Below are 19,557 nucleotides of genomic sequence, written 5' to 3'. Positions count from 1 at the left end.
TAGGGTCGCTTTAGGTTTTGCCCCAATCAGATTTTTTTCCTTTGATTACCTACTTGGGGCAGATCTCTAGACCTTAAAGTGTCGAGTCACACTTACGGGATATTTTTAAGTAAGTTAATGATCCCTTGGCCAAATCAATGATGGCTAGTCGTTATAGAAGCAAGAGTTGTTCTAGTATTAATGACTGGTTGAGAAGTTCTCAATTCAGAGGAGGGATACTTGACCTCCGTTCGGCGAATTTTGTCCTAAACCTTTGAAGCGTCATTGCGAAACTAGATGTCACGTAGGGTTCATATTAGTTTAGCTAAAACCTTATTGGATGTTGTTTACTTTTACAATGGGTATTTACTTAAAACCTAACGTACGTCAATGTGTTTTTCTTTTCAGCAACTCATTAGTATTTTTGTTTAGTGCTTTTAATATGACTGATTACATACAGTGGAAAGAATCGTGTAAAATGTATTTCGTGGCAAACGACCTCGAATTTGTCATGTTGAGGAGTGTCCTCAAGTCTCGACCCTTGATGCACTGCGAAGTGTTCGCAATGCATATGAGGTGTGGATGAAGGCTAATTCATTGGCCCGACTTCACATTTTGGATAACATACCTGATGTTTTGGCGAAAAGGGTTGAGCACATGATCATTGCACGTGAGATCATGGACTCGTTGCAAGATATGTTTCAATGTTAGTTCTTACTTGTTGAGCACAAAGGAATGGATGAGGAAACCAGTAGTGTCAGTTGTTCTGACACTGATCCCACTACTCTTTCAAAGAAGAAAGACAATAAATCTGATTTATTGGCTGGATCCTTGATTCAGGTGCTACCAACCATGTCAGTTCCTCTTACCAAGGATTCAATTCCTAGAAAACGTTGCCATAGGGATAGATGACTCTACAAGTCGATACTAGTGAGGTTGTTTTAGCTGTTGCTGTAGGCAGGCTAAAGTTATTTGTTAACAAGAAACGTTATCTGTTACTGGATAATGTTTTCGTAGTTCCTCATATTAAGAGGAACTTAATTTCGGTTTCTTGTCTCATTGAACAAGGGTATACCGTCTCCTTTTCTGAGAATAAAGTATTTATTTTCAAGAATGGAATGAAGATTTGTTTTGGTTCAATGGAAAGTAACTTATATGTACTAAGGCCGTTAGTCATAAAAGTCTTGTTTAACACTGAAATGTTCAATACAACAACAACAGCTAAAAGACCAAAGGTTTCCCCTAAGGAAAACGCCCATCTTTTGCATCTAAGGTTAGGTCCCATCAACCTCAATAGAATTGAGAAGTTGGTGAAAAGTGGACTTCTAAAGAGTTTAGAAGAAAATCTTTTTCGGTATGTGAATCATGCCTCGAAGGCAAGATGACCAAACGACCTTTTACTGGAAAAGGTATCAGAGCCAAGGAAGCCTTGAAGCTTATACATTCAGACCTCTGTGGTCCAGTGAATGTTAGAGCTTGGGGTAGTTATGAATATTTCATCTCTTTCATAGATGATTATTCAAGATACGAGTATCTTTACCTAATGCAACGTAAGTCTGAAGCCCTTGATAAGTTCAAGGAGTATAAGGTTGAAGTTGAAAACTTGTTAGATAAGAAGATAAAAATACTACGATTTGATCGTGGTGGAGAGTATATGGACCTCAAATTCCATAACTATATGATAGAACATGGGATTGTGTCTCAACTCTTGGGCCCTAGTACACCTCAGCAGAATGGTGTATCAGAAAGAAGAAACAGAACCTTGTTGGACATGGTTCGGTCTATGATGAGTTATGCTCATCTTCTAGACTCGTTTGGGGTTTTGCAGTGTAGACTACATGCTATATCCTGAACAACGTTCCATTGAAAAGTGTTTCTAATACACATTTTAAGCTGTGGAGAGGCTGTAAAGGTAGTTTACGCCACTTCAGGATTTGAGGCTGTCCGGCACATGTGCTAGTGGCTAACTGAAAGAAGTTGGAACCACGTTCAAAGGTTTGCCTCTTTATAGACTACCCCAAGGAAACGAGAAGTGGATACTTCTATAATCTGAGTGAGAACAAAGTGTTTGTTTCTACAAATGCTATCTTCTTAGAAGAAGACCATATCCTGGATCATAAGCTACGAAGTAAGCTCGTTTTACGTTAGATTTCTAGTAAGATTGAGATTATTGAGGATTCAACAAGAGTTGTTGAATAGGCCGACAGATCAACAAGAGTTGTTGAGGTTGGAACATCTAGTCAACTAGCTCAAGAGTTGAGACTACCTCGATGTAGTGGGCGGGTTATGAACCCACTAGATCAGTACATGGATTTAATTGAAGCAAAAAATGTCATTTCGAAGGATGGAGTCAAGGATCCGTTGTCTTTTAAGAAAATAATGGAGGATTTTATCAAAGATGAATGGATTAAAACTATGAATCAGGAAATGGAGTCTATGTACTTCAATAACGTATGGGAGCTTGTTGATTCGCTTGATGGGGTAAGACCTATTGGATGTAGGTGGATCTATAAGCGAAAGAGAGGTGTAGATGGAAAGGTGCAAACCTTTAAGGCTCGACTCGTGGAAAAGGATTATACCCAGGTTGAGGAAGTTGATTATGAGGAAACTTTCTCACTTGTTGTCATGCCAGTCTATCCAGATTCTCCTGTCCATAGACATATTTTATGATTATGAAATATAGAAAATGGACGTCAAGCCTGCCTTTCTTAATGGTAATCTTGAGGAGGCCATCTATATGACTCAATCAGAGGGGTTCATAGTTCCAGATCAAGAGCAAAAAGTTTGCAAGCTTAATAGGTCCATTTATGGGCTGAAACAAGCATCTAGATCATGGAACATCAAATTTGATATTGCGGTCAAGTCGTTTGGCTTTGATCAGAATGTTGATGAGCCTTGTGTTTACAAGAAGATCATCAATAGCTCAGTAGCTTTCCTGGTATTGTATGTGGATGATATTTTACTTATTAGGAATGATGTAGGGTATTTGATTGACATTAAAAAATGGCTAGTTGCTCAGTTTCAAATGAAAGATTTAGGTGAGGCACAGTACGTTCTAGGGATCTAAATCATTGGGATCGTAAGAACAAATGGTTAGCTTTGTCTCAGGCATCGTACATCGATCAAATGTTGATCAGGTACATAATGCAAGATTCAAAGAGGGGTTTGTTACCCTTTAGGCATGAAATCGTTTTGTCTAAGGATCAATATCCTAAGACACCTCAAGAGGTTAAGGAGATGAGACAGATTCCCTATGCTTCATGTCACACCTCCTCCCAAACTACTTGCTAGCTTAGTCAGGGAGATGGCGTGAAGCCAACAAACATCGTTCTCCTCTAATGATACCTATTGAATCGTTGAACCTGATAAACATACTAATCTTAGATATAAAATGCTTTACATGTAACACAACACAACGGAACCCCTGAAAACCTTTAGACACACATGAAGTGCAGTCCTGATATAACTTGGTTTGAGAAATAACCTGATAGAGATATCACAATCAAAAATATATCCAACTGGGGTTTACACAACCACAACATCTAGTGCTTACACAACCATGATATCGTTTCAACTACTTTTCAGGAATTCAATAATCATGTGCTCGTATATAAACCTCATTAAAAAATCTAAGCTCAAAACTTATGCTTGAAACCATTCATAGAAATCATGTATCATTCATAAGTTCATATTCAAGCATGTAAACCATTTAAGCATAAATTACAGTTTAGAAATCATTTTCGAAATTCGTTTTGTCACTCACAGTCTTGGCTAGTTTCCTGGTCTGTAGACTCGGCCTATTTCCTCTTGACCTGTCAAATAAACCAAAACCAAGCATCATAACTATAAATCGTCTTGTCATTCCATGCTCATGAATTCTAAATTCTAGAAATAAAATCATACTTCACACTTTTTTTTTTTCCAGATTTTCCAGATTCAATACCCTAACTTCCAACATTCATAACTTCCTCAATAATTGACCAAAATTAATGTACTATACATAAAACTCTTCATTTTAGAACCCTCTACAACTTAAATGAAGGAATAAAAACGAAATTCCCAATGGATTTGTCCATAAATCCCCCGAATACAGCAAATACAGATTCGTACTTCTCTACTACCCTCTACTTTTCTCCTGAAATTAAACCTACTTCTAGTCATTTTTGGCTCCCGAATTCTTCATGAAAGTTATAGGAAATTGAATAATATTTCCAAAAATATCCAATTGAGCTTCTAATTCAACTTGTACACCCCAGAATGTTCGAAAAACCAGAGAAAACCCTAGATCCTTCTGATTTGCACGAAAATTCTGTGCTCTGTTTTCCTTTTCAAAAACATTAACTTATCATCAGATTTAGCTCATGCTTCCTTCATAAAATTTGTTAGAGAATGGATTAACTTTCAAGTAAGTCAGACCTCACCTCTTAGTTCTTATTGTGTAGCTCAAACCAACTTAAAAACCAGAGATAAGCAGGTTGAACTCAGATTCTTCTATGGTTGCACTTGTATGAACTATTTCCTCTCTTCTTCAACCTCCAACCTGCAGTAAGCTTCTTCTTCCTCTTCCTTCACTCTCTCTCTCAAAATGCTCTGAAAATATGATGGGAAATGATGGAGAAATGGGCTGAAATGAATTAGGTGGTGGTGCCGAATGGGTTTCCATTTCCTTTCATTTTCTTTTTTTTTTTTTTCCTTTTCCTTTTCTTTTCTTTTTCTTTATTTCCTTTCTTTTCTTTTCTTTATTAATAAATTCCAAAATTATCAAAGACAACTTCAACCAAAAGCTTTGCCATTTTTCTTCAACAATGGAACAACAATAACTTAAATCCAACATCCTACAATATGTGACAAGAGCAAATAATCCAAGGAAAGTCTCGAGTTTACAACTTACCTCCCCCTTATGAAATTTCGTCCTCAAAATTTAGAAGTCCTTAGGTGAAGAGTGTCGGGTAACTCCTCCTCATCTGGTCTTCTGACTCCCAGGTTGCCTCATCCACTCCGTGATGTCTCCAAAGGATCTTCACGAGTGGGATCGTTTTGTTCCTCAAAACTTGCTCCTTTCTGTCAAGGATCTAAACCGCTTCCACTTTATAACTCAAGTCTTCTTTCAGCTCAACTAGTTGTGCTTGCAACACATGCGACAGATCTTAAATATATTTACTCAATATGGACACATGGAAAACATCATGTTTTCGAGCAAGTTCTGCTGGCAACTCAAGTCTATAGGCTACTGGTCCAACTCGTTCTATTATCTGATAAGGACCAATATATCTAGGACTCAGCTTACCTTTCTTCCCAAATCGAAGAAGACCTCTCCACGGAGATAACTTTATGAAAACTTGATCTCCAACCTGGAATTCTAAGCCTCTTCGTCGCTTATCTACATAGCTCTTCTGTCGATCTTGAGCTATCTTCAGGTTCTCTCTAATCGACTTAATATTGTCAGACGTAACTTGTACTAACTCAGGACCAACTAGCTTTCGCTCTCCCACTTCGTTCCAGCATACAGGAGTTCTGCATGGTCTACCATACAAAGCCTCGAATGGTGCCATGCCGATACTAGACTGATAGCTGTTATTATAAGCAAACTCCATAAGTGATAAGTGGGTATCCCAACTTCCCTTAAACTGAAGGACACATGCTCTCAACATGTCTTCTAAGGTCTGGATGGTCCTCTCTGACTGACCATCTGTCTGGGGATGAAATGTTTTACTGAACTTCAACTTTGTTCCCATTGCTTTCTGCACACTAGGCCAAAACTTAGAAGTAAACCTCGGATCCCTATCTGAAACTATGGACACTGGCACTCCATGCTGACTCACAATCCTGTCGACGTATAGCTAGCTTAGCTAGCTAATCTAGTGTAGACGTCGCTTTAATCGGTATAAACCATGTTGTTTTAATGAGTCTGTCTACTATTAACCTATTGGCAGATCAAACATTTATCAACATATTCGGCTATCTCTCGCTTCATACCAGGCCACCAATAAGTTTTCTTCAAAGTTCTGTACATCTTAGTGCTTCCTAGATGCATAGCGTAAGCTGAACTGTGAGCTTCCTCTAGTATAGCACCCTTAAGCTCACTAATACTCAGAACGCATAGTCTTCTCTGTTTAACTATGGTTCCATCTGCTCTCAACTCAAATTCTACCTCTGGGCCTTGCTTGGACTTTGCAAACATCTTCTGTAAGTTACTATCCTCTGGCTGTCTTCTTACAATCTCTGCTACTAAAGAAATAAATAAATTGTTGGTTTGTTGTTGATTGCGTTAATGAGAAAATAAACAAATGCGGCAGATTTGAGAAAAGTCAGTTGTGTGATAGATGCACTGAGTATGCGATGAACGGGTTGAGAAGATCTTTAGTTAGTGTTATTTGAGAATGCGTCGGACTATGCGATCATGTTACAACCATGCACAGCAAGTCATTTTCCAATGCAAATGCGATGCTTCTAAGTCTAGGACGCATGTGTTGAATGCAAAAGTGTCCATAGAGCTTATCCCTAAGTCTCTACTCTTGTCCTATGCGATGATGAAAAATGCATAAAAGCAAGGTGACGGCAAACAATCATATCCTAACTCTAGAATGCATGCGATGCGTTGATAACAAATAATGCTTATTCCTAAGTTCCTATCTCTTGATTATGCATTCTAATCTGACTCTCTCGAGCCTAGATTCTAACCTGACCTTCCCAAGCTTAGATCCTGTCCTTAGACTACCCTTCTCTCTCGCGTCTGCCTTAAAACGAAAGAAAACTATGAACAAAGGCGTATGAAACTTCGAACTAATGAATGGGTGAACCCCTTTTCTGAAGGATGCCTCTAGTATTTATAGAACATCCAAGGTGAACGGCGGCTTCTCTCTCATGATTGTACAGATGGAATGGCTTTAATTCTTGACTGATGCGTCGAATATTTGTCACCAAAAAGCTTAATGTACTTGTGATTGTTATCGGCTGTCAACTTAATTTAGATTCGATTGTCATCAGCTTTCTGTCCCATCGCGATTAATTAGCCTTTTACCCAGATGCGTCCACCATGTTGCGCTGACCAAGTTGCGGCAATCCTTCTTGGACGAATGTTTGCGAACACAATCATCATAAAGCCTTGCGGTGAAGTTGCGCTCAACCAATGATTTCCTATGATCACAATTCTTGCATTGTGTCAACGCATATTCTGCATAAAAACACTAAAATCAACTGTTTCTATGCAATGAATGCATGCGACCGTAATATTATGAAATTAATGCTTGATGGACACAATTTAACATGTTTTATCAGCGCAATCCAACATTGTTTAAGAATTTAGCACTATGATAACGTGCATTTCTGCCCATTATCACACTCCCAAATTTAAACAATGTTTGTCCTCAAGATAAGTTAAAGATTCCTTTAGCAAGTCAACCGCAATGTTCTTTTCCTAGATTTCTCAAGGATACTTCGTTCAAATCCTATATACCAAATTTTTCTTAAGTCTTATTCCAGCCTCTTCTTAAAATATTTCTAAAACCTAGGGACTGCAAGTTTAACCTTCAAAAGAACTTTACTAATTTCTGGAATATCGCATGATTTATTTCAAAAAGATTTTTTTTTTCATCGGGGTATCAAATGATTTTATCCTTGCATATTTCTTGTCATTGTTATTTTTTTCTGACCTTGCACTGATCCAAGTGCCTTGTCTTCGTTTTGGCTTGCCCCACGTGTGTCATGCGAACATCCAACTATGAGCAAGCGCTCTTTCTCAGACTAAACTCATGCCTACTTGGCAGTGGAGTTGCGGTCATTTATTTATGCGTCGATCCTGGTGACTTACTTTCGTTTTGGCTTGCCCCCACATGTGTCATGCGGACATCCAACTACGGGTAAGTGCCTTTCACAACTTAACTCTTATCAACATGGGTTTCCATTGCGTTGACAGTGGAGTTGTTATTCTCAAAATTTTTCTTCTTTTTTTTTTTTCAAAATAGCAAGGTCGAAAATAAACACCTCACCCCCAAATTTAAAATGTGGCAATGTCCTCATTGCCAAAAGATTGATATAAGTCATACGATTTTCTTAGAAAGATTCGTAAAGAGAGTTTGAAAGAAAGCTAGCAAACTCCTAACTTCTAGAAATATTTTATGAGGTGACTCTTAAAGTTAAGTTGACTCTAGTATATACGAAAGAAATAGAAGCATGTTTTTCATCATTGAAATCATACTTGGCAAAGAAACAACATGCAGTAACTTACTAAATTTATCTATGTCAAATGATTGCGGTAATCGAAGAAGATGCGGTGATAAGACTTTTAAAACTAACATGCGATCCAGTAGTACAAAATTTGAATAAAGATAAGAAGAATACACTCCCAAATTTGTGTTGTCGCCTGCATTGTGTATTGACGCATCCATCTTTGCAGCGATCTATCTTCTTTGGATTGCGGTGATGGAGTGAGATAAGTTGCTTCTTCGTGTAACTCCTCCGCAATCCTGTGCCTCGATCGTTGCAAGAAAAACAGAGAGATGGTCAAATTATTTTTAAACAAAACAACTATTTTTTTTAGAAGTAAGAACAATGCTAGTAACAAAAAAGTAATTGCGATAAAAGTAACGAGATGATAAAAGTTCATGAAGTATTTGATGCAGGAAAAGGATATTCAAAAGGATTGCGTCCCTGATGAGGTTGAATCATATAATACTCAGGGACCACTTATTCCAGGCTGGTTTGTTCACATCCATGGTGGCTTTTCTCTCTTTTCTTTGTCCTCTGGGATATTTACTGCCTTAATCCATAATTTTTCCCCATGAATGCTTATTACAATTTCCCTCTTGCGCACATCAATTTGAGCGTGACCGGTTGAAAGGAATGGTCGTCCCAATATGATGGGTGGTCCGCTTTATACTCCAAAATGAGGAATTCTACCGACAAGATGAATTTATCAATTGAAATTGCGGCATTTTTCAACTCTCCTTCAGGGTGTATTCAGGATCTGTTAGCGAGCAGGAGAGTTTCCTTTGGGGGCGTAAGTGTGCCAGCATTCAATTGTTTGAAGATTGATAGCGGCATTATGTTTATACTTGCCCTAAGATCGCATAGTGCTAGGCCACTACAGGTCCCTCCGATAGAACATGGTATCGTGAAGATTCCTGGGTCGCTCAGTTTAGGTGGGATCATAGCATTTTGCACTGCAGCCAATATCGCGATCTTTTCTTCCTCCTTTTGTTCCTCTTTCAATCTTTTCGGAGTTACTAGTGGTTAGACTTCTTTTGTCTCAAGATCTAGAGGCTTAAGGGTGGACGCAACTTCAGGGTCTATTTTCTCGGGCTTCTCCAACTACAGGTCAATAGGTCTTCGGTTGTCACCACATTCAAGTTGGTCGCAGTGGGTTTCTCCCCTACTTCCGCAATCATCTTGTCGCTTAGCAAGGAGACTGCTAAGCATTGCTCCTTCCCATTACCCCCAGCATTGCGAGGGAGCTCAGTTGAGCTCGGCAACGCTCCTTTCGGTCTGTTTTTCAGCTTGTCTGCAATTGGTCCCATTTGGATTTCGAGATTTCTAATGGATGTAGCTTGATTCTGAAGCGCTGATTCGTTTTTCTCAATGTATTGCTTCAACGAGCTATCTAAGGACGAAGATTGTGGTGTTTGTGAGCTCTTATACACATCTAGATGTGTATAAGAGACAGCTTAACAAGGAGACTGTTAAGCATTTTTCCTTCCCGTTACCCCCAGCATTGCGAGGGAGCTCAGTTGAGCTCGGCAACGCTCCTTTCGGTCTGTTTTTCAGCTTGTCTGCAATTGGTCCCATTTGGATTTCGAGATTTCTAATGGATGTAGCTTGATTCTGAAGCGCTGATTCGTTTTTCTCAATGTATTGCTTCAACGAGCTATCTAAGGACGAAGATTGTGGTGTTTGTGAGCTGTCTCTTATACACATCTAGATGTGTATAAGAGACAGCCTCCATCGGGTGAGCATCTTCGCAAATGACACAACTTGCGGTCGTTTGAGTAATTGCATTGACCTGCCCTTTCTTTGCTCCCGTATTATTAATTGTGATGCCTTTATTAAACTCATCATCGCAGTCATTTGATTTTGCAATGATGCGATGGCCCCATTGTTTGTGTCATTTTATTTTATTCTTAATCTCTGATCGCTTTCCTACTAATCCTCGTGATTTTTGGAAATGCAATCAAGTATACTTTTTGCCTCCTCATACATTTTGTCGAGCAGACCACAACGGTTGCCGCATTGGCAGCGGTCTGCGAAGAGGGATTCAATCCTTGGTAGAAAATCTCCATTTGCTGGCAGTCTGGTAAGCCATTATGTGGACAATCTTTACCAGCCGCTTGAACCTCGTTCAGGCATCACTGAGTGATTCGTCATCTTTTTGTTCAAAATTTGTTATTAATTTCCGTCTCTAGCATTCTCGGTTGGTGGAAAGTATTTCTTCATAAACTTCTCCACGACCTGTTCCCATGAAGTGATCTCTCCCGGCTCGAGAGAATATGTCCATTTCCTAACCTAATCACAGAGAGAAAATGAGAATAAAGTTAGTCGAACTTCTTCGACAGAGATGTTCAGGAACATAAAAGTATTGCAGATTTCAATAAAGTTTCGGAGGTGGGCGTGCGGGTCTTCGCCACGCCTTCCTCCAAATTGTCTTGCAGTCTGGATCATCTGCAGCATCACTGGTTTCATCTCGAATCTGTTTCCATCGAGCACAGGTCTCATGATTCCTGGAGAGAAATCATAGAGGTTTAGCGATGCATAGTCCCAGATGGGTCTATTGCGATTGTTTACCAACAGAATTGGATTCGCCATGACATTATTATCATTTGGTGCTCTGTTTTCAGGCTGCTTCGCTATCTCTTCTTTATCTAATTGTGGTTGTTGTTGGCGGTCTCTCAATCTCCAACTAAACGTTCTCTCAATCTTCGGGTCGTAATTCGTCAGAGATTGAGATTCTGCAAAGAAATAAAAAAAAATTACCGTTAGCACTCTATTGTTGGTTTGTTGTTGATTGGGTCAATGAGAAAATAAACAAATGCGGCGGATTTGAGAAAAGTCAGCTGTGTGATAGATACACTGAGTATGTGATGAACGGGTTGAAAAGATCTTGAGCTAGCGTTACTTGAGAATGCATCAGACTGTGCGATCATGCTACAACCATGCACAGCAAGTCATTTTCCAATGCAAATGCGATGCTCCTAAGTCTAGGACGCATGTGTTGAATGCAAAAGTGTCCATAGAGCTTATCCCTGAGTCTCTACTCTTGTCCTATGCGATGATGCAAAATGCATAAAAACAAGGTGACCGCATACAATCATATCCTAACTCTAGAATGCATGCGATGCGTTGATAGCAAATAGTGCTTATTCCTAAGCTCCTATCTCTTGATTATGCGTTCTAATCTAACTCTCCCGAGCCTAGATTCTAACCTGACCTTCCCAAGCCTAGATCCTGTCCTTAGACTACCCTTACGAGTATCTCTAATGGACGAATGAAGCATACATAATACAAGATAATCGCATAGAATGAAAATTCCCTAGTTGTGCTAGCTAAATGTTTCTCAACCTATTCAACTGATTTAGGTACTGATAACGGGCAGAAATGCACGTTATCATAGTGCTAAGTTCTTAAAAAATGTTGGATTGCATTGATGAAATATGTTACTTTGCGTCCATTAAGCATCAATTTCGTAATATTGCGATCGCATGCATTCAGCGCATTAGAACAGTTGGTTTTTGTATTTTTGTGCAGAATATGCATTAACGCAATGCAAATATTGTGATCATAGGAATTCATTGGTCAAGTGCAACTTCACCGCAAGGCTTTGCATTGATCGTGCTCGCAAACATTCGCCCAAGAAGGATCGCCGTAACTTGGTCAGTACAATATGGTGGGCACATCTGGGTGAAAGGCTAATTGATGGGACAGAAAGCTGATGACAGTCGAATCCAAATTAAGTTAATAGTCGATAACGGTCACAAAGTACATTCAGCTTTATCGGTGATAATTATTCGGCGCATCGTCAGAAATTAAAGTTGTCCTATATGTACAACCAGGAGAGAGAAGCCGCCTTTCACCATGGATGCTCTATAAATACTAAGGGCATTCTTCAGAGAAGGGGTTAACAAGTTGTACTCAACTCATGAGTAGACATTTTGTACTCAACTCATTTATAAGAATGAAATTTCCTTCTCTATATCTGTTCACTCTCTGTTATTCACTCATGAGTGGTTAAATTAGTTGCATGGGTTGAGAAGCATTTAGCTAGCACAACTAGAAAATCTTCATTCTTTGCGATTATCTTGTTTATGTATGCTTCATTCATCCATTAAAGATACTCGGGAGGGTAGCCTAAGGACAGGATCTAGATTTTGGAAGGTCAGGTTAGAATCTAGACGTGGAAGATCCAGATTAGAACGCATAAACAAGAGATAAGCGCTTAGGAATGAGCATTATTTGTTATCAACGCATCACATGCATCCTAGAGATAGGATATGATTGTATGCGGTCACCTTGCTTTTATGCATTTTGCATCATCGCATAGGACAAGAGTTGAGACTTAGGGATGAGCTCTATGGACATTTTGTATTCAACACATGCGTCCTAGATTTAGAATCATCGCATTTACATTGGAAAATGACTTGTTGTGCATGGTTATAACATGATCGCATAGTCTGACGCATTCCCAAGTAACGCTAGCTAAGGATCTTCTCAACCTGTTCACTGCATACTCATTGCATCTATTAACGCAACTGTCTTTTCTCAACTCTACCGCATTTGTTTATTTTTTTTTTTAATCAACGCAAACAACAAACCCAACACTTTATTCATTTATCCGGTTACCGCAAAATTCTTCATAAAAATATCAAAGCAAACTGTTTTCACAGGTCCTTTTGTTTGACCTTGGACTTACCAGGAAAAACTCAGAGAAATTTACACTTGGATTCCACTGGGAAAACTTTAGTGCACAACGCAATTTCATCAATGCATATCATCCATATTTCCATTTCATAAATACAAGCATCAAGTTTTTGGCGTCGTTGCTGGGGACTTCAGCAAAATAGAGTGCTAACGGTAATTTTTTTTATTTCTTTACAGAACTCTCAATCTCTGGCAAATTACGACCCGAAAATTGAGAGGACTTTTAAACGAAGATTGAGAGACCGCCAACAGCAACCACAATCAGACAAAGAAGAGATGGCGGAGCAGCCTGAAAATGGAGCACCAAATGATAATAATGTCATGGCGAATTCAATTCTGTTGGCAAACAATCGCAATAGGCCCATTAGGGACTATGCATCGCCAAACCTCTATAATTTCTCTTCGGGAATCATGAGGCCTTCCCTCGACGAAAGCAGATTCGAAATGAAACCGGGGATGCTGCAGATGATCTAGACTGCAGATCAATTTGGAGGAAGGCGTGGCGAGCACCTGCACACCCACCTCCAAAGTTTTATTGAAATCTGCAATACTTTTATGTTCCCAAACATCTCTGTTGAAGAAGTTCGACTAACGTTCCCATTTTCTCTCTATGATCAGGCTAGGAAATGGGCATATTCTTTCAAGCTGGGAGAGATTACTTCTTGGGAGCAGGTAGTGGAGAAATTTATGAAGAAGTATTTTTCACCTACCGAGAACGCAAGACGAAGGAAGCTTATTATAAATTTTGAACAAGACATGGACGAATCGCTCAGCGATGTTTGGACGAGGTTTAAAGGGTTGGTCCGGGATTGTCCACATAATGGGTTACCAGACTGCCTTCAAATGGAGATTTTCTATCATGGTTTGAATCCTGCTTCGCAGATCGCTGCCAATGCAGTAGCCGTTGGTGGTCTCCTGGACAAAACATACAATGAGGCAAAGAATATCTTGGATCGCATCTCTAAGAACCATGAAGACTAAAGAGAGAGTGACCAGAGATTGAGACTCAAAGATTCTGACGCAAACAACGGTGCAATTATTTCATTGCAAAACCAAATGACCGCAATGATGAATTTGATCCAAGGAATGGCGATCAGCAGCCCAACATCGCAAGGTGGGCAAATCAACGCAATCAGTCAAAACATCGCAAGGTGTGCGACTTGCGGTGATGGACATGTGATGGAAGATTGCCCGAAAAATCCACAATCTGTATACTTTGTAAAGAATAATCCCTTTTCAAACACCTACAACCCCGGGTGGAGAAACTACCCTAATTTTGCTTGGAAGAATCAACAACAAAATTTCCAACCTGTGGCGTAAAAAGAAGGGTCACCAGGATTCTTCCCACGCAACAATGGTCAACCGAGCAATCAAGCAAATAGCCCACAACAACCACCACAATCCTCTTCTTTGGAGAGCTTATTGAAGCAATATATAAAGGAAAATGAAACCGTGCTTCAAAGTCAGGCCATGTCCATCCGCAATCTCGAATTATAGATGGGTCAGATTACGAGTGAGTTGAAAAGTATACCGCAAGGGGCATTGCCAAGTTCAACCGAACTTCCACACAACAAGGGGGATCAAGTAAGGAGCAATGTCAGGTTGTGACATTGTGCAATGGGAAGACTGTGGAGGGAAAAAAGAAGGAGCTTAGTAGAATAACTTCCATTGCGGCTAAACTTGAGATTGCGGTAACGCAAGAAGAAGAAAGAGAAAATAAAGTAGTAGAATCGGAGGTTGCGTCGACCTCAAAGCCAACTGAAATGGGAACCGTGAAAGTTCAATTACCCTCTTTCCCACAGAGACTAGGGAAGAAGAAAAACGAAGAGGTACAATACAACGCTTCTTATCTATGTTAAAGCAATTACATGTTAATATTCCTTTCAGTGAAATGATTGAGGAAATGCCTGCATACACCAAATTTCTGAAGGATATGGTAACTAAGAAGAGGGACACTGAAAAATTTGCCACGGTGGTGTTAACGCAAAGTTCCAAATCATTAATCCCACCGAAGATGAGCAATCCTGGGAGCTTTACCATTCCATGCTCCATAGGAGAACTGTACATCGGGCAAGCCCTGTGTGACTTGGGAGCCAGCATAAATTTGATGCCTTTGTTAATCTTTAGACAATTAAATATGGGGCAACTTGTGTCCACATCAGTGACTCTCCAACTGGCCGACAGATCTCCGGTTCATCTAAAAGGTAAGGTGAAGGATGTGCTAATAACAATTGACAAATTTATTCTGCTAGTTGACTTAATCTCTTAGACTATGAGGCCGATAAAGATGTGCCCATCATTCTGGGGTGACCTTTTCTGTCAACGGGTTGTGCCCAAATTAATGTGCATAAAGGGGAAATCACATTGAGTATCAACGGACAGAAACTCAAATTTAATATAATTCGTGCCATGGAATTTCCAGATGAAGAAGACCTGCAAGATTCTGATGATGACTAGAATTTGATTGAAGAAGAAAAGTCTGATGAAGAGTATGAAGAAGAGAATGCCAGCGCATCCATTGCTGCTTGCAATGCGATCACAACAAAAACAAACAAGGAAGAAGAAATGATCGCAAAGCAGGAAGTAGAGGCAACAGAAGAACGAAAAACAACGCAACCTTCCCTAGTGGAGTCACTAACAGTTGAATTAAAGACCCTACCAACCCATTTGAAGTACGCATTTTTAGGGCAGAATGAGAAGCTGCCAGTGATCATTTCCTCTACGCTCAATAAAGATCAGAAGAATGCGTTGAAGGGTGTAACGCAGATTTTGTAATGCAATGCAAGCCCATGCCATAAACTTGTTGTGACGTAGATTTTATGCGATGATATGTGATACTACTACTAGATATGCGTTATTAACGAATGTTCTTGTAGTATGTTGTGCGTTGTCACAAGCTTCCTTGCGTTGAAACCAAGTATAATTTTACCGTAAGTATAATTTTATGCGGTGTGATCCGAGGTCGAACACAGGGATTGTTTTAGGTTATTACATTATGCTTGTGAGATATGCGACCAGGGGTTTTTCAATTTATAAAAGAATTTGTGTACAAGAAATTAACCATGCGATAAAGTAAATAAAGCAGTAAAATTGCGATAATAACTGTGTCAAAGTAAATTGTGATAAAGTAAATCTAGAAGCAGAAACAGAAAAGATAACTAATATAAACAGCGCAAGTTCCTTAATTGCATTAAAGATATAAGTACTGTTCCGTTTTTCCCTTGGCGTACACCTTTCGGTGATCGGCCACGTTCCCACATCTCTGTGGTGAAACAGGGATGAACATAATGAACGCAAGGTTTCTTCCATCTCTGGAAGTACTACTCGCTTTAGTTAATGCATTCTTCTAACCTTCTCTCGACAGATCAGAATAACATCTTCACTTCTGCTCTCACAAGTAGAGATGTCGTCTAGCATGCCTTAGCTAAACACATTTATCTCTTTAGCACAGATTAAGTTACTTGTTTAATCCATATTAATTACCAAGGTATTAAGAAAACCTAATGGAGAAATTGATTAATGGAGGAACGGAAATTGATAGAAAAGTGGTAATGAAAGTGATCGAGACATTCAATAAAACTATTTAGCGTCTATATATGATTTGTGAATGAAGAGATTAAGAAGATGGAATACACTTGATGAAATAGATTAGAAACAAAATAAAAAATAGGCGCCAACGTCTTAGCGCCGATCTGGATGGAGATTTGCTTGCCGGCGTGGATGGAGGTAACGGATGGATGAGCTTCCCTCTCAGGATTAATCAACCGGTAGTAGGGATCTAAGCATAGAGCTTCACGGCGGGGATCTGGCAGATTCGCACTGAGACTCACCTCTTGGCCTTGTCTCTTCTCTTCCTGGATTTCTTCGATCAGTACTCAGTCAGCTTTTCTCTCAATAATCCACAAGCAGTTAGCCCTGGTATCAATGATACCCGTATCAAGTATGTCTTCTCTGAATTTTAAGGGGTATTTATAGGTGAAAAACTTTGACTCTTGGCTTATGGACCCCACTTCTTATTATGAAAATTTTGAAGATGGAGGAATAAATATTCCTTCTGTTATGCAATCAGACGCCAATTTGCACAATGGTTAGTTGTACACGTGTCGCAATCCTCTACGTTTGCGTTGCTCAGCTGCATCTTTCGATCAGTTGCTCACATGCGATGTTGTTTTTATTACCCTTGCAGTTGAAACTCAACTCGGGATCGACTACCGCATTGTGCCGTCATTACGTTAATCGTCTCTTCATTGTTGATTGATGGGCGCAATGTGACAGATATGCGTTGTTCAGTTTCTCATTGAGCCTTGATCGCAAGCGGTGACTTAGTTTCTTGCAAAACAGAGTAAAAATATCCTCTTCTACCATCTTGACGATGTTAGTGGGTGTAATTGCGATAATTCATAATTATTATATTTCTGAGCTAATTTTTATACAATCGATGCATATTCCTTCTCTTTTGGCCGCACTATCTAGATAAGGCAGCATAAATAACTTGTATTTCTACAAGTTATCAATGAGCATTCTCAAGAAACATGTGCGAGCAATTGGCTGGACGCTCGTCGACATTAGAGGAATTAGTCCTGCATACTATATGCACTGCATTCGTCTTGAAGACGATCACAAAGCAACAATTGAACATCAACGCAGACTCAACCCTGCAATGAAGGAGGACGTCAAGAAGAAGATTATCAAATGGCTAGATGCGGGCATTATCTATCCCATAGCAGATAGCACGTGGGTCAGCCCCGTGCAATGTGTGCCAAAGAAGGGTGGAATGATGGTAGTCCCAAATGAGAACAATGAATTAATACCGCAAAGGACCATCACTGGATGACGCATATGCATGGACTACCGCAAGTTGAATGCGACCACAAAGAAAGATCGTTTCCCTCTGCCATTCATCGATCAAATACTAGACAGACTAGCCAGAATGATTTTTACTACTTCCTGGATGGGTATGCCGGATACAATCAAATCATGATAGCTCCGAAAATCAAGACAAGACCACATTCACCTGCCCATATGGGACATTTGCTTTTCGCCGCATGCCGTTTGGCCTCTGTAATGCGCCAAGCACGTTCCAAATGTGCATGATGGCGATTTTTTCAGATTATCTCGAGGACTCTGTGGAAATATTTATGGATGACTTCTCCGTTTATGGGAACACTTATGAAGTCTACTTAGCAAACTTGGAGAAGATTCTGAAAAGATGTGAAGAGACGAATCTGGTGCTCAATTAGGAAAAATGTCATTTCATGGTTAAGGAGGGCATAGTGTTGGGATATAAGGTTTCCCGGGATGGATTGGAGGTGGACAAAGCAAAGATTGAAGCAATTGAAAAACTTCCACCTCCAACCAGCGTAAAGGCTGTGCGAAGTTTCTTGGGGCATGTTGGATTCTATAGACGATTCGTCAAGGACTTTTCTAAGATAGCACGACCACTGAGTGCATTGTTAGAGGCGGACAGAAAATTTGAGTTTGACAACAACTGCCTCAACGCATTCAGAGTTTTAAAAGATGCACTGATTACCGCACCCATCTTGATTGCGCCGGACTGGGCACTTCCATTTGAAATCATGTGCGGTGCAAGCGGGTATGCAATGGGGGCAGCTTTAGCGCAAAAGAGAAAAACAATTTTGCATCCCATCGCATATGCGAGTAAAACTTTAAACCCTGCTCAAACAAATTATACCACCACAGAGAAAGAACTTCTGACTGTGATTTTTGCGTTGGAAAAATTTCGGGCATACCTGTTGGGAATCAAGGTACTCATCCACACCGATCACTCGGCAATCAAATACTTAATGACAAAAAAGGACGCCGAGGTTGATCAGATGGGTTCTCTTCCTTCAAGAATTTGATATCGAAATAATTGATTGGAAGGGGACAGAGAATCAAGTTGCAGATCACTTGTCTAGACTGAAAAATCCTGAGGTTGACCCAACGAGTCTGAGGTGAGTGTCGTATTCCTGGATGAGCAGCTGTTCCACATAGAAGAATTGCCCTGGTATGCGGACATCATCAATTATTTGGTTTGCGAACAATTCCTTGAAGATTACACCTATCACCAATAGAAGAAACTCAAGCACGAATGCAAACACTATTATTGGGATGAGCCAAATCTATATAAAAGAGGTGCAGACCAGATTATTCGATTATGCGTAATGAATGATGCTCAACAACGCATATTGTCACAATGCCACGACTCACCATATGGTGGGCACTTTGGAGGGCAATGCACCGCAGCCAAAGTTTTGTAAAGTGGATTCTTTTGGCCTACATTATTCAAGGATGTGGCTGACTACGCAATGAAATGTGATCGGTGCCAATGTACAGGTAACATTTCATGGAAGAACGCAATGCCAATGAACACTATCTTGGAGTTGGAATTATTCGACGTATGGGGGATTGATTTCATGGGACCATTCTCTCCTTCACATGACAAGCATTACATTTTATTGATCGTCGATTATGTCTCCAAGTGATAAAGACAATAGCATGTGTTGCAAGTGATGCAGTGGTAGTCTCCCAGTTCCTGAAGAAAAATATTGCACTCCTTGTGCCATCATAAGTGATGAAGGATCCCACTTTGTCAATCATAATATCAAAGAGTTAATGCGCAAGTACAACATCCTCACAAAGTGGCCACCGCATACCATCCACAAACGAATG

Source organism: Benincasa hispida, chromosome 5 (genome assembly GCF_009727055.1).
Source record: "Benincasa hispida cultivar B227 chromosome 5, ASM972705v1, whole genome shotgun sequence".
NCBI classification, from domain to species: Eukaryota; Viridiplantae; Streptophyta; class Magnoliopsida; order Cucurbitales; family Cucurbitaceae; genus Benincasa; species Benincasa hispida.
Note: the sequence above shows the minus strand (reverse complement) of the source record.